Source organism: Gambusia affinis, linkage group LG16 (assembly GCF_019740435.1).
Source record: "Gambusia affinis linkage group LG16, SWU_Gaff_1.0, whole genome shotgun sequence".
Taxonomy (NCBI): Eukaryota; Metazoa; Chordata; class Actinopteri; order Cyprinodontiformes; family Poeciliidae; genus Gambusia; species Gambusia affinis.
In genome coordinates this window covers 1,956,448-1,970,508 of record NC_057883.1, presented here as the reverse complement: position 1 = coordinate 1,970,508, position 14,061 = coordinate 1,956,448, and positions in this window count along the sequence as shown.

The window sequence follows — 14,061 nt, the reverse complement described above, 5'->3', positions numbered from 1 at the left end:
GTTCTTATTGGCCCCAGACTGATGTTTTTGGCTTTCCTTCATGTTTAAATTACAAGTCGGTGAAAATAGGAACCGATCCCTAACATTTCAGAAGCAATGTGTGGCGTTCAGGGTTTCTGTTATTACCTGTGGCATTCCAAACCAGGAATGACTGTAGACCATTTGTTGTAAATGTGAGTTTTATGACAATTTTAAGCTTAATTCAGTTGATTTAAAAAAAAAAAAAAACTTAAATAGACATGATTTCTTTCTTTTCTCACTGACAAATGAGGAAAGTATTATTCTGGTATTGGACTTGTTGATGGACTTGTTGATGGACTTGTTGATGGAGGTGAGGGTTGAAGGGGTTGGTGGCCTGATGCTCTTCACATTTCTGCTACAGAAGCAACATGGCTACTTCCTGATGCAGCATCTGCTCTTATCATTAGCTCCCCAGGGCCAAACATTGTGACTGAAACAGATTTTAATGTGCAAAAATGATTTTGGTCCTTCCACCAATGGATGAAGACAGAGACTAAAGGAAAGTCAGTGGATGTGAAGCAGGTTTTACTTTGCAACTATATTTAATCCATGCAAGATTTGCATAATGTTGGCTTTCATCTGTTGTTCATGTCACATATTTATTTTTATAAAACTGATGAACACATGAAACAATCATGTCCAGTTCACCATGACAGTTTTTTTTTATTTGATATTTTTAAATTATAGGTGTTAAAATATGTGTTAAATATTTTTAAATATTCTTTTTTCTGTTACTGTAACATTAAACATATATTGGATAAAAACAGTATAAGACGTTATTATGTTATCACAATAGGAGTCAAACGTGGAACACCACGTTATGCTGCACAGTGCGTCTTTAAAAAGCTGAGGAAACTGACTGAGTGGAAAACAGAACAAGTGGTAAAATGATCTCAACTCACTTTCAATCAGATTCACTTCTATTCAATTAGAGTCAAATCCACTGAGATTATTTTCAAAGCAACAGTTCACATTAAAAGCAATTTTTGTAACAAAACCTAAAACAGATTTTCTCTTGTTCCCATCCAAACACGTAGAAACGTACAGCCAAACCAGTTCAGCTCATTCCAGAACAACGCAACCGTATGGACTGACCCACAGCAAATCATACACAATCCCCTTTGATCATTATTATAAAAACAGATATTTTATAGAATTGTTGATTATGATTACCCAACAACAGTGACAACATGTGGTGACAGTAGAGAGGAAACTTTCCTTTTTAACATGAAGCAGCCTGCAGCAGAACGCAGGCTGAACATGAACATGACTGGCAGAACAAAGTCTGCTCACTGGAGCAACTGCAACTAAAACTCAATCTGAGAGTTTCTGATGAGAGCGCCATCAGCCTGCTGATGTGTTAACAGTGTCATGTTAAATAGGAAACCTTTGTTTTTTTTTTTTACCCTAGATAGAACTAAGCAAAAGGAAACATGTAGTTTATTTTGCACAAAGACCCAAGGGTCTTAACCTCTAATGTCTGGACATTAGAGAATATTTTTCTTCATTCTTTAAGTATGGAAACAGTCATAGTTGGTTCCTTTAGTGCTGTTTGTTTATTTACTTATACAGAGACAATGTACCATATTTTGTTAACCTTTGAAAAGTAGATATGCCACCAGGTTACAGCTAAAAACGTTCATTTCTACCTGCTGTCCCTGAACAGATTGATGGTAACTGAATATGATCTAACAGGTTAGCAATTGATGAAAAGCCAGCATATTACATATTACATAATATTACTTATCCAATAATATAAGACCTCTTATTTCTACACAAGTGTTATTTTAATGCTTCTTTATATCTGCTGAGTCTGTTGTGACCTTTGGAGGTCAACTTTATATATGGTAATTACTACACATTGCCACTGGAAGAACTCTGTCTCATTTTCTCTCTCTCTCTCTATCACTAAAGCTGCAGTATGTGACTTTTATATATAAAAAAATCTTACATATTTCTTGAAACTGTATGGCATTAGACACATAATCTGTAAAAAAAGAAAAAAAAAAATCAAGCTTCTCTGCATTCTCCAAATGCTAGTTAGAAACCAATGAGAGCCAGGAGGAGGGTCTTAGTGCTGTCAATCAATCTCAGTTGCGCTGCTCTCCCCTCTCTGTCTGCTTGCTCCCTGCTCTCTGCCACAAAACAACTTCTTCCAATCTGCAGAGCCTGTCCTGAATGCTAACGCTCCTTAGCATGGCCACCCATGACGGCGGATGGCCTTTACATTACTGTTATCGTTTTCCTGTAACGATAAGTTGTTTCTAATCCATTAGCACATCTAGCAGCACATTCACATGGTAACTGAGAGCGCTGAGCACCTCCTGCCTGATTGGTTGTTTTTGTGCAGGAGCGGTTTATTTCTTTAGAGGCAATAGCAGCTCAGAGAGGAGGCGGAGGAGATTGATCTTTTCACAGATTATCTGTCTCATAATGTACTGATTGTTTTAGCAAATATGTAAAAAAATATATTTTTGTAAATTAAAGTTTCAAACTTCAGCTTAAGTGAAACATATATAGATTAATGACACGGTTGGATGTTTAAAGGCCTTTATTTTTGTTTGAATGATTTTACACTTACAGGTAATGAAAACATGACATTTAAAATGGGACTATTAAATAGAAGCAATAAAAACACATTTTTACACAGAATGATGCATTTAATGAAAGAAATAACCTGCTTAAAAGTTATTTTTTTCTTCTTTGTCAGACTCAAGAAGTATTTTCAGTCTGACAGACAGGCCTCATCTGAATGTATATCAGATTTTATTGAACATGACTGCAGATAGACATAATTTTACCTACTTTACGTCTTGACTAGAACTGATTAGTGGAAAATATTGATTAGGATAAGCTTTTTTTCTGCTTAAGACTAGTTAATTTGTAAATGTTTCATTTGTCTGTATTACTTTTTTAAATGTTATTCTTCAGAATATTAGAATTTGCACAACTTTTTAGTCTGCCCATCAGTTTTAAATATAAAAAGTTATAATTAATTATAATTTTTAATTATAATCAGTTAGCCAATACTTGAGTAGCCTTGAGTAGTTTTATTTGATCAATACTTTTGTCTTTTAATTGAGTTAAAATGTGCTGAAATAGTTGAGCTCAGTTTCTGTGTACTCTGTCCACCTCTGTACTTACAGTTTGAATGTTAACCTATCATGAGTGCAAACAGTCAACAGTGAGATTAATGTTGTACAGGCTTCATGGTGGATTGGACTGTAGAATGGATTTGGATAAATGAATGAAAAACAGTCCTCTCTCTGTTTTCCTGGTACATGACCATTCCTTTCAGACTCTACTGAGTCTTTTCTGAAACACTGCCAACTGGACATGACCTCTGACCCAAACAGAGGTAGAACTTTCTCCAGAATTTATTCCCTTCCATCCATTCCTTTCAATCTTGGGCCTCTTCTGAGATACGCTTTCATAGCTGTAACAAAATGTTCTGTTGGATAAACTCTAGGGCCGATGGGCAGGTAAAGCTGTAGTTGATGTGAAAGGTCAGCCCACTCTGTAGGCGCTTCCTTAAAAACAGGTTTAACAGCCAATTCTAAGCATGTTTCAATCATCTCTATACACGGAAGAACAATAGTGAAAACACTGGTGATTTTGTTTGGCACAATAGAGCAATGATTCATCATGTGCCTCACTACAATGATAAGAAGAAATCTAGAACTGATCTACTTCAATAACAATGGATAAGAAGTCTTTGTTTGCAGAAAGGTTGAAGTAAAACAGTGTCGGTGGTTTAGCTCCTGTTTGCCACGTGTCAGAACAACATCCAGGATTATTTGTAGAAAACAGCAGAGTTTAGAATTAAAGCTGCAGTATGTAACTTTTATGAAAAAATATGCTTCTTTTTTTTTATTTTTTACATATTTGTTAAAACTGCCATTATGTCCTTGAAGTATAATATCAGACAGATGAGAAAAATCTTAGTTGCTCTGCCTTCTCTCTGTGGTTCTACTGTGATCAGCAGAAACACACCACTCAGTCAGAAACAACCAATCAGAGCCAGTAGGAGGGTCTTAGCGCTGTCAAGCAACTTGTGTATGTGCTGCTTACACCCTCCCCGTATTTCTTTACTATGCTACAGCTAGTTCCCCACAGCAGAGCCTGCCGTGAATGCTCAGGTACCATGGGCACCGATGTCGGCAGATAAATAGCTTTCCTAGCTTCTTGGTAAGTGGTTTCTCAATCATTACCGCAGCTGTAGCATGTACATGAGCATGACTGACAGCACTAAGACTCTGATTAGTTGTTTCTGAAATACTGGAGTATTTCTTCAGATGGCAGTAAGACTACAGGAGGAAAGAAGAGCAGCCTGATTTTTTTCACAGGTTCTCTCATATTATACAGTCACAGCATAGTGACAGTTTTAGGAAATGTGCCAAAAATATTTTTTCAATTTTAGCTATTCGATTCTTTAAAATTCTAGTCAAGTAAAGTTGGAAAGGTAATTTTTGAAAACAATTGCCACATTGCAACAACATTAGCTTTTCCTCCAGTGGGAGGAGACTTTGCAACAGACCCAGAATTCCCTGTTGGGCCTGGGAACACCTTGGGATCCTCCAGAACCAGCTGGAGAGAGGAGCTGATTTCCCAACTGGACCCATTTCCCTGGATGAGCAGAAGACCAGGGACGGATTCTGCTAAAGCATTCGGACCAGAATGTAGCAGAAGACGTGTGTTCTGCCAGACCTTTGTCTCATTCCCAGCAGAGAATGGTAAGGCTGACACATTCCATGTATTATTATTATTATTATTATTATTATTATTATTATTATTATTATTATTATTATTATTATTATTATTATTATTATTATTATTATTTTAAATCTCAGTGTTCTCAAAGTTTTCAGTTTTGTGTTTGAGAAGTTCTCTGCTGCAATAATTGAAGTGTTGCTCTAGTGTTAACTAATTTAGCTACAGAGCTAATAGTAGTAAAGTTAAATTCACTATCAAGCTGAGCTTTTTAATCCAGAGGTGGTTGTTAATTTGCAACACGTTTGATGGCAGTCGCCAGGGAAACTGTTTACTTTCTGCCGTTTCTTGAACAAAGCTTATGTTTCAGTGACAAACCAGTTCAGTGTTTTTAGTTTTATTTTATCACAATATGACCAATTAGATGAAGAGTTAATTTAATTATGCACATTTTAAGAATACGTTTTCTATAAACTTCATAATATTTTCTCTTAGACATACCGATGAAAGTCTGCCTAAATAAAATATCCAATTGTTAAACCACTTTTCTGCATTAGATCCTAACAATCTGCTTTAGATGTGTATCAGGACATGGCTTTGATTAATATTTATGAAAATATGTTGTTGTAATCCATTCAAATTATTTTGGGACCCAGAGGGTGGCAACGTCTGGTTAAGAATCAGGTGAAGCATGCAAAACCAGCATCCAAGGAGGACAGTGATTGATTAAAAGGCAAGAGAAGAACCCACAAAACAGGGTAAGAAGCTAAAAAAGAACCCCTCCTTCCCCCTCACCCCGTTACAGACTGGCACCCTGCTGCTGCTCCCAGCCTCTCCTCTCCCTGCTGGATCTCTGTCAGTACATCCTGCAGGCTCTCCTCTGCTGCTGGCCTTCCTCATTGCTCACTTTCTGCTGGTCACCTTCCCCTCCCTCTGTGTATTTATTCCTTTTGAAATAAAAAACAAGAAAAAAAACCTGGAGCTTTGTTCTGATTGGTTGTTCAGTATTTGCAGGTGTGGACAGTTTTTGTAATTAAGGTGAAGAAGCCATCCTTCCATTCATTGTCTATACTAGCTGGTGTCTTTCTCCAGTGGGTGGGTGAGAGGCGGTAGGATCTGGACGGGTCACCAGTCCACTGTGGGCAGGGCAACACAGAGCACCCAAAACTAATTCTCAAGTAAGAGCAGCACTATGTCGGCATATTTTTACTCAAATAAGAGTAAAAGAGTATTTGGCAAAAAGTCTACTCAAGTACTAATCAAAATATCAACAATTTAATATTTAAAAATTACATAATCAGACAGACCACATTTCTTCATTTCTAGTTGTTTTTTTCTTCTACTCTTTTAGTCCAACACATTATCAATCCCAATGAGGCTATGTTGACAATGACTGGACCTCATGTCTGTGATCGACAAAGCGATCTGGGTTAACGGATGAGAAGGAATTAACTGGCCATTTAACGTGTTTCTAGGTGTGTTTCTGTGAAGTAAAGTTGGAAGTACTGCCACCCTGTACTGAGTGCACACTGGGTCCAGACCACTGATGTTGGAGATTGGAGATTTGTGATGTTCTACAGGCATCAGATGTGCTACAGCAGGTAGCACAAAGGTTCAAAGGTTGATGAATTCTGAGTTAGCCTGCATGCAATCAATGGAAATCAGTGCAATGTCCTTATTAGGCTAAGTGTAGAAGCTCAGGCATAGTTTATGAAATTGTTACCTGAAGACCAATTGATTCAAAATGTAATATACATAACATCCCCGGTCAGTTGGAATGATGTAAAATAAAATTAACATGAACATAATTGAAGATTTAATAACATTAAAAAATCAGGTGTCTTTAACTTCTAATAAAATTCCTGCTAATGCAGTTTTATTTGTAGTTGTTGTCTTTAGACCCCTTTGGAATTTATGAATATGAATGAGCCACTTATCTCAGCACCCACAAATAACAAGAGGTAGGTCTATTATTATGATTCCTATTGTTTTTGTTCAACACTCTCCTGTTCGATTTTGCCCATGTGTCTTTTAATAACAACTTTTCAAAGGCTTCCAGATGCCTAATTAAAAAGAATCTGGTAATATACATTCAGTAATCATGATGTTTAACAATAGTAGTAGCGGGTGGCGATATGCAGCATCAACTTTGTTAGAGGAGAGCCACACCTGTTAAACTAAGGAGGAAGATTACATGGCAGCTGGCTTCGTGCCTCAAAAACAGGTTGAACTGTGTGGAAATGTGAAATGTTCTGACACAATTTTCATAAAACATCGGTGTTACTGTGGCTCTGCTTATGGTGGGAGCTTTAAGGAGCGTTTGGGCTCTTTGAGTGCTGATTAGTGAGGCAGCAACACCTGAAATGACGGATAGCTCTGGCAGGTCCAGGCTGTTCAGAACTGTACATGGGAATAAAAGGACAGTTACAGTGTTTTTCATTTCTTTGCATATATCCAACATTTTTTGGGACGTTGTAAGATTTTCAAAAATGTCCACATTTTATCTGTGCTTAATAAATGATGACATTATGAAATCATTGTGTGGTCTTCTTCTTTAGTTTAGATTTGAATCCTTTTAGAACTCGTAAGATGATGTCTTATATGATAAAAACAAAAAACAAAAACTGGCAGAGAGTGTACTTTGTTTTCACCATCACTGTATTTACAGCCAGATAAACTACAGAAATATTCTGTAGTATGCTGAATGATCCTTATTAGCATAAACTGGTGATTTGTAAATGTATGTGCTTTGGATTTGGTAATCAAAGCTGATGAAACAAATTATTTGGTCTACACAAAGGTAGGTAAGTGCTCATGTTTTGAATTTAATTCAATTGATGAGCTCCGTCATTATTAGTTGATGTATCACTGAATGGCTTAGAACCACAATAGTCATTTTCCAAACCACTCAGGTCGTCTGGTTCTAGTCTTCTTTGCCTCCTCAGAACCAGAACCAAACATGGGTCTTCCATGCAATAAACCCCCTGCAGTTACGTTTGGTCATTTTATCTCCTATTGACAGACTGCAAGGAACATAACTTCATGCTGCTGCACCTGTTTGTGGCACAGAACAAACTTGTAGAAGAAGATAACCTGGTCAGATGAGACCCCAAAGGAACTGCAAAAAAGAGAGAAAAAAAACAGAAACTGATATTACTCCAACCCTAACACTCTACTGTAAAACAATGGTGTTGCAGCTGTGGGTGTACTTCTGTCCTACAGGGACACGGAAGTTTATCAGAGTTGATGGACAAATGGATGAAGCTGAGAAGAAAACTGTACTGAGAGAAAACCTGTTAGAATCTGCAGAAGACTTGAGACTGAAGTGGAGGATCACTCTCCAGAAGGACAACAACCTGAAAAGAACAGCTGGAGGATATTCATAAGGTACAATGGCCCTGTTAAATTCTTAACCTAAATGTGATCGAGAATCTGTTCCAAGTCTTAAAAACTGATCCTGTCCCTCAGATCTGACTGAGCCAGAGCTTCAGCGGTAAATAATCCGCAATGTTTCAGTCTCTAGATGTACAAAGCTGGTAGAAATGTACCTAAAATGTACCTAAAGGATTTATAGAGGCAACTGCAACAACAGAAAAATCAGAGCAATGACTAAACAAATCTGAATAAACATGCACGCTAAACTTTTCTGCATGTGATTATTAGTGGAATAATTGAAGATGGAATGCAGTGTAAGGACCATTTTACCAACAAATACTGTGTTGGGAGGACCAACTACTCCTAATGGGATCCAAAGCCCGGGTCATGGGTTTAGAACTAATGTGTTAATAGAGTTTAGGGCTGGTTTAATGGGTTAGGATATAGAAATGAATGAAAAATAATAGAAGTCAATGCAAAGTCCCTGTTAAAATAGAAAGAAAGATATATGTGTATGTATGTGTGTGTGAACCAGGTTTTTATATCCTTGAGGAGACATATCTCTGTCAACAATGCAGGGTTGTGGGGACCACAGTTTCTTGTGGGGACATTTTCTTGGTCCCCATGAGAGGAAATGCTGCTTCTGGGTTAGAGTTAGATATGTGATGGTTAGAGTTAGGGTAAGGGTTAGGTTGTGGAAAATTAATGGAAGTCAATGTAAAGTCCCCACAACAAAAAAATGCGTGTGTGTGTGCGTGTGTGTGTGCTCGCGTCCAACACTCCATTATTTTCTTCAGCCTTGTCAGATTGGCTGTTGATCATTGATGATGGGGAGGTGGGAACGTAGACTGCTTCATTTTTGTCTCTCTGCTTTAAACTAATCTAGATTTGATTGGTTGAGATGAGGCTCGGTCTGAAACACGATACATTCCAGCTGGGGGAAGATCTGGACAGAGTAAGGAGCAGAGTTAGAGAAGCTTCCCATTTAAAAGAGGGCAAAGCACTTTTAGCTAGAGGTCAAGGACATGTTAGAGGGTTAGGAGCCAGTGGCCAGGCACTGTCCCCTGCAGGCTATAGAATGCATCAGTACATCAGGACTGGAAAGCTCCAGTTTCCTTCCTGATTCTCCCATTTGTAAAATCTTCTAGCTGTGCCAGTTCTGAATTATGCACATGAGGGTAACCATGGTATTTACTTGCTAACTGCAAGCAGTCTATGGCCTCACACCTTGTCACATTTTATGTGTTAATCTGTGGTCCACATCACCCTGGTGATCATCTGGGGAGAGGAATGTAATGATGGGAAAACTTTGATAAAATGTTGTGTGGCTTTATTTAAAGGCAGTTACTTATATTTGGTGCTGTGTAGGTTTTGCCAGCGGTTTGGTTGTAGAGGATTGGGACACATTATCTACATTTCTGCTGTTTTCTTCAGGAAAACGAGGTTTCCACAAGACAGAATGTCTGTTTAAATAAAAATATTGTCTTTCATTGAAAATACCAGTTTTCTAAATTATTTTTAAAATACAATTATTAGTATTACTTTTACAAAATGCATCACTTATGTAGACACTTAGCAAATAAATTGAAGTTAGCTTTTTTAATATTACACCTTACTCTATGGTAAGGTCCCATAAGCCCGAAATCTAAAGGAATAATGAGCTGAACGTGATTTAATGATCAGCAGATATTTATTGTTAGCTGAACGGCTAAGTCATTATTTGTGCTTAACATGAAGGCTGGAACTCGATTTGTTTCACAGATTATCTGTCTAACACTGTCACGACATGATGATAATTTTAACAAATATGGAAATACATATTTCAGTCAGACTGGACAGTAAGCATCCATGGAGAATTACTGAGTCATTCCAGAACAAACATTTGCTCCTCCAGATCTGACTGAATGTTCAGGGTTGTGAACCTCTGCTCCAGTCATTTCCAGGATTTCCTCATATTTAGCCGTTACCCTCAGTTCTATCCAGCTTCCTTAGCATGCTGGGGAAAAGCATCCCCAAAGCCTGATGCTGCCAAACATCATATTTGGGAATGGGGAGTTCAGGTTGATATGCAGTGTCAGCGTTTTAAGCCAAAGACACAGCAAACATGTTCCTTATGTTTGCTGCGACCTTAACATGGCTTGTTGTAAACTACAACTTGTCCTTGTTTCAGATCAGGAAATCACAGTTTTAAACTTAAATGCTCTGCTGTCATAACGTGTCCTTGTAATGATATAGCAAAGTTGTGTGAATTTTTGAATTTTTCCATAAACTTCTCCGGCCGTTATCTATTGGGGCAGCAGCATCAGAACCAGGATCAAAAACCCGATAAAGAAGGCTGGTTCTACTCTGTTTTGTTCTGGTTTTGGTCTGTTCTGGTTCTGTTTTGGTTCTGTTCTTATCTGGTTCTGGTTCTGGTTCTGGTTTGGTTCTGTTCTGCTCTGATCTGGTTCTGGTCTGGTTTTGGGGATGACTGTAGGATCTCTGGAGATGACTCATGAAACTCTCATAGAAAGACTGAGTGTTTTCAGTCAGAGGCTTCTTCAAATTGGCTGTAACACAAACTGCTACAGGAGCTCTTTCCTGCCAACAGCCACCACTATCTGCTATAAAGCTTCAAAGAACATTGAATTAACATGAGTTACAACATTTAATTTCCCTTTGGGACCAGTAAAGTGTTTCTGAATTGAATTGAAAGCCAAACACTCATAGCTTTTTGCACATATTATATATCAAAGTACGGTCCTTCTTTCTTGAGTCCTAATGTTGTGGGAACTGCTAAATAGACCAAGTTGTCCTGCTGCTGTATAACCCTAACAGGTCTCACTCCATCCATCCTCCCATCAGCTCTGACCAGCTTCTGTCTCTGCCGAAGACAAGCATCCCCACAGCATGATGCTGCCACCACCAAATGTCACATTAGGGAAGGATTGCTTTTAATCATTACCCTAGTCTTTTGCAGGTTTTGGTTTTGTCTAAACATCGAAATATTTTCTGTGTCCAGCTGCCACTCCGCTCAGTGGAGTTTCTGAGGATATTGTTAAAACCAGGGAGCAACCAGCACTCCCTCCTGGACCTGGTGGCCGTACTAATTCAACACTGAAGTATTATTGAAACTCTTCTGGCGAAATGGGAAAATGAAAGGATCTCTAGATTTCAGTTTCATGTGCATGTATTGGCTTTTCAGGGTTTTAATGGATTTTTCAGAAAAAGAGTTTAACGATTTGGTTTGAACAGAACCAAAGTTGTGCCTTAGATTGAAATCATTGAAGTACCTGATCATATGATTCCATCTGATGTTTTTAATCATAAAGCAGAAAGGTGTGCTTTCATATCTATGACTGTTTGACCCTGCAGGAAAAACCAGGAGTTCTATTTTTGGCAGCCAGGAAATGGAGTAATAATATGAATCAAGAGTTAAGATGAGACTTGGTGTTCGTGGTGATTTGCTGGGTGGGGAGGAGGAGGAGGGAGGAGGAAGAGAGGGGTGCTGGTTACTTGTTTGTGTGACGTAAAAAGAAAACACTTGACAGGTCGTGAATAATTGTTTTAATGAGTGTGCAAAAGCAGTCGGCTCAAAGGCCTGTCAGGTTAAACAAACTCTCCAAATCCGATTGTCAAAGTGCAAAGTGTTGTCGTTTCAATTTACCCCCACCGTCGCTCCTTCCTTCCTCCCCTTCCTGGCTCTGGCTCCCCCTCCCCCTGCGTGCTCCATTCCTTCCAATTACAAGACATAATATTTGCTCAAACCTTGTGTGATCACTGGTTTAGTTGTTTTAAAAAGCCTGTTGATCTCAGCGCGCTCTGCTGCTCTTTGTCAATGGAGCATCAACAGGGATGAATAAATGGCAGGCACTTCCTTGTTATCTCCTCACAGCACCATTCCATCCTTTCACAGCACACAGCCGACTTATTAGAGATCCTTCCACGTCCACACAGCTCCGCCGTCTCTGCGTACCTGTTTTATTTTTGTTTTGCCAAGAATGTCTGAAGAGCTAAATTTGGTTGCAGAGTTTGAATTCAATCTGTCATTCTCAGGCACAACAAAAAAATCTTCTGGCGTTTCAGGCACAGACCAGTTCCAAGAACGCGGAAGTTTTTCATAATGCGGCACAAACTTAGTTTTCAATGAAATTCTTACATCATTTTATTCATTTTCTGTTTATCCATCCATCCATCCATCCATCCATCCATCCATCCATCCATCCATCCATCCATCCATCCATCCATCCATCCATCCATCCATCCATCCATCCATCCATCCATCCATCCATCCATCCATCCATCCATCCATCCATCCATCCTCTTTAACTTAGAAACATCACAGGATATGCAGGACAAACTCTCTCTCTCTCTCTCCCTCTTTCTCTCTCTCTCTCGTTCTCCTCTCATATGTTTCATTCTGAGTGACCAGCTCACATGTATGTTTGCTCTGCATTCAGAGAGAGGTTTATTGTTTTTACTGTCTATGGGCTCCTTGCAGTCACAGGTCACATGCCTCACTGCAACCAGGCGTGGTATTAATCCAGAAGCTTTTCTCCTTCGCTCCCAGTGTGGCTGCAGCTTCTCATGCAGTGCCAACAGAGGTCACACACATTCAGCACCTGCTTCTGACACTCTGAGTTATTCCTCCAGTCACCTTTTAATAACTGATCCAGGATTTAATGAAGATTTTATGAGTCATGAGCCATAAAAAGAAAAAGTTCCCTTTATGTATCAAATCTGGACACACTGACCTTTGACTTTTATTCACACAGATGGATTTTCATCTTGGGATGAACTGATCTGCAACAGAAATTCATTCAGTTTTAGCTTCTTATCTAGTGGTGTTTTGTTTTAAGAACCTCTTGAAGAACTCGTGTAATCACGAAGAGGAAGAGAACTGGGCTTTTAAATTCTGTATAGAAAGAAAAAGAGAAATTTCAAAAAAATAAAATTGACATCAGGAAACAACTAAATTTGTTTTCTGTTTATTCCCACAAAACATTTCAGGATTAGAAATGTGATTAAAAATGTTTTGCATAAATATTTTGAACAACAAAATTCCCCTGATCAGATCTGAAAAACCTAAAACGTATAACATTTTATAAATGCCTGTTTTATAAAGATTCAAAGGGAAAAGAAACATTTAACCTACTGGTTCATGTTTAGGTGGATTCTTACATAATATCTCAGATTCTCATAAACAGTCCAAATCAGTTGCTTCAAATTGATCTGAAATCATTTTACAACTGTACTGACAACCTTGAAAAAAAAAGGAAACTGATATAAAAATTCATAAAAACTCAAACTATAATTGAAAAATATGAAATTATAGACCAGCCTGATGAAATGGTGACTTTCCCCTGCATGATGACCTCTGCTTTACCTGTAACTGATCTGCATTGCCTGTACTTGAACTGTTTTTTTCCTCCGGGGATTCTGCTCTCTTGTTCTGCTTTGCTGTATACTGCAAATAAAAAAAGTTTTAATAAAATAAAAAAAAGAGGAAAACTCAGAGGACTCTAACATCTCCAATGACACGTCTCATAACCTTCAGAGAGGATCTGAGATCTGGGTATAAAATACTTTTAAGTAGTGTCTTCACATCTTCTCTTTGTGACAAATTTTCCAAAAACATTGACCCTGCTGTCCTCCATGATGTCATTTCCTCTTTCTTTCATGTATTTGCACCAGTCCCTCTCCCCCCACAGCTTGACACGGTCACTTTTTTATTTTGCTTTTGGAACATCGACTTCTTCTTTTTCACCTCACATCAGTACAGCTCTCAGCTCTCTGCTTTCTTCTTCTTGGTTTCAGTGAGCATCTTCAACTCAATTCATTGTTTTTCTATTTGGTGCCAATTTACAGCTGAAGTCAGAGAACAAAAATCTAATAAAAAAACATCCAGTATTTTGTAAATTAGTGTCATAAAAGACTCAAAGTCAACTTCATACATCCTAATTTGTTTCTAGGTTT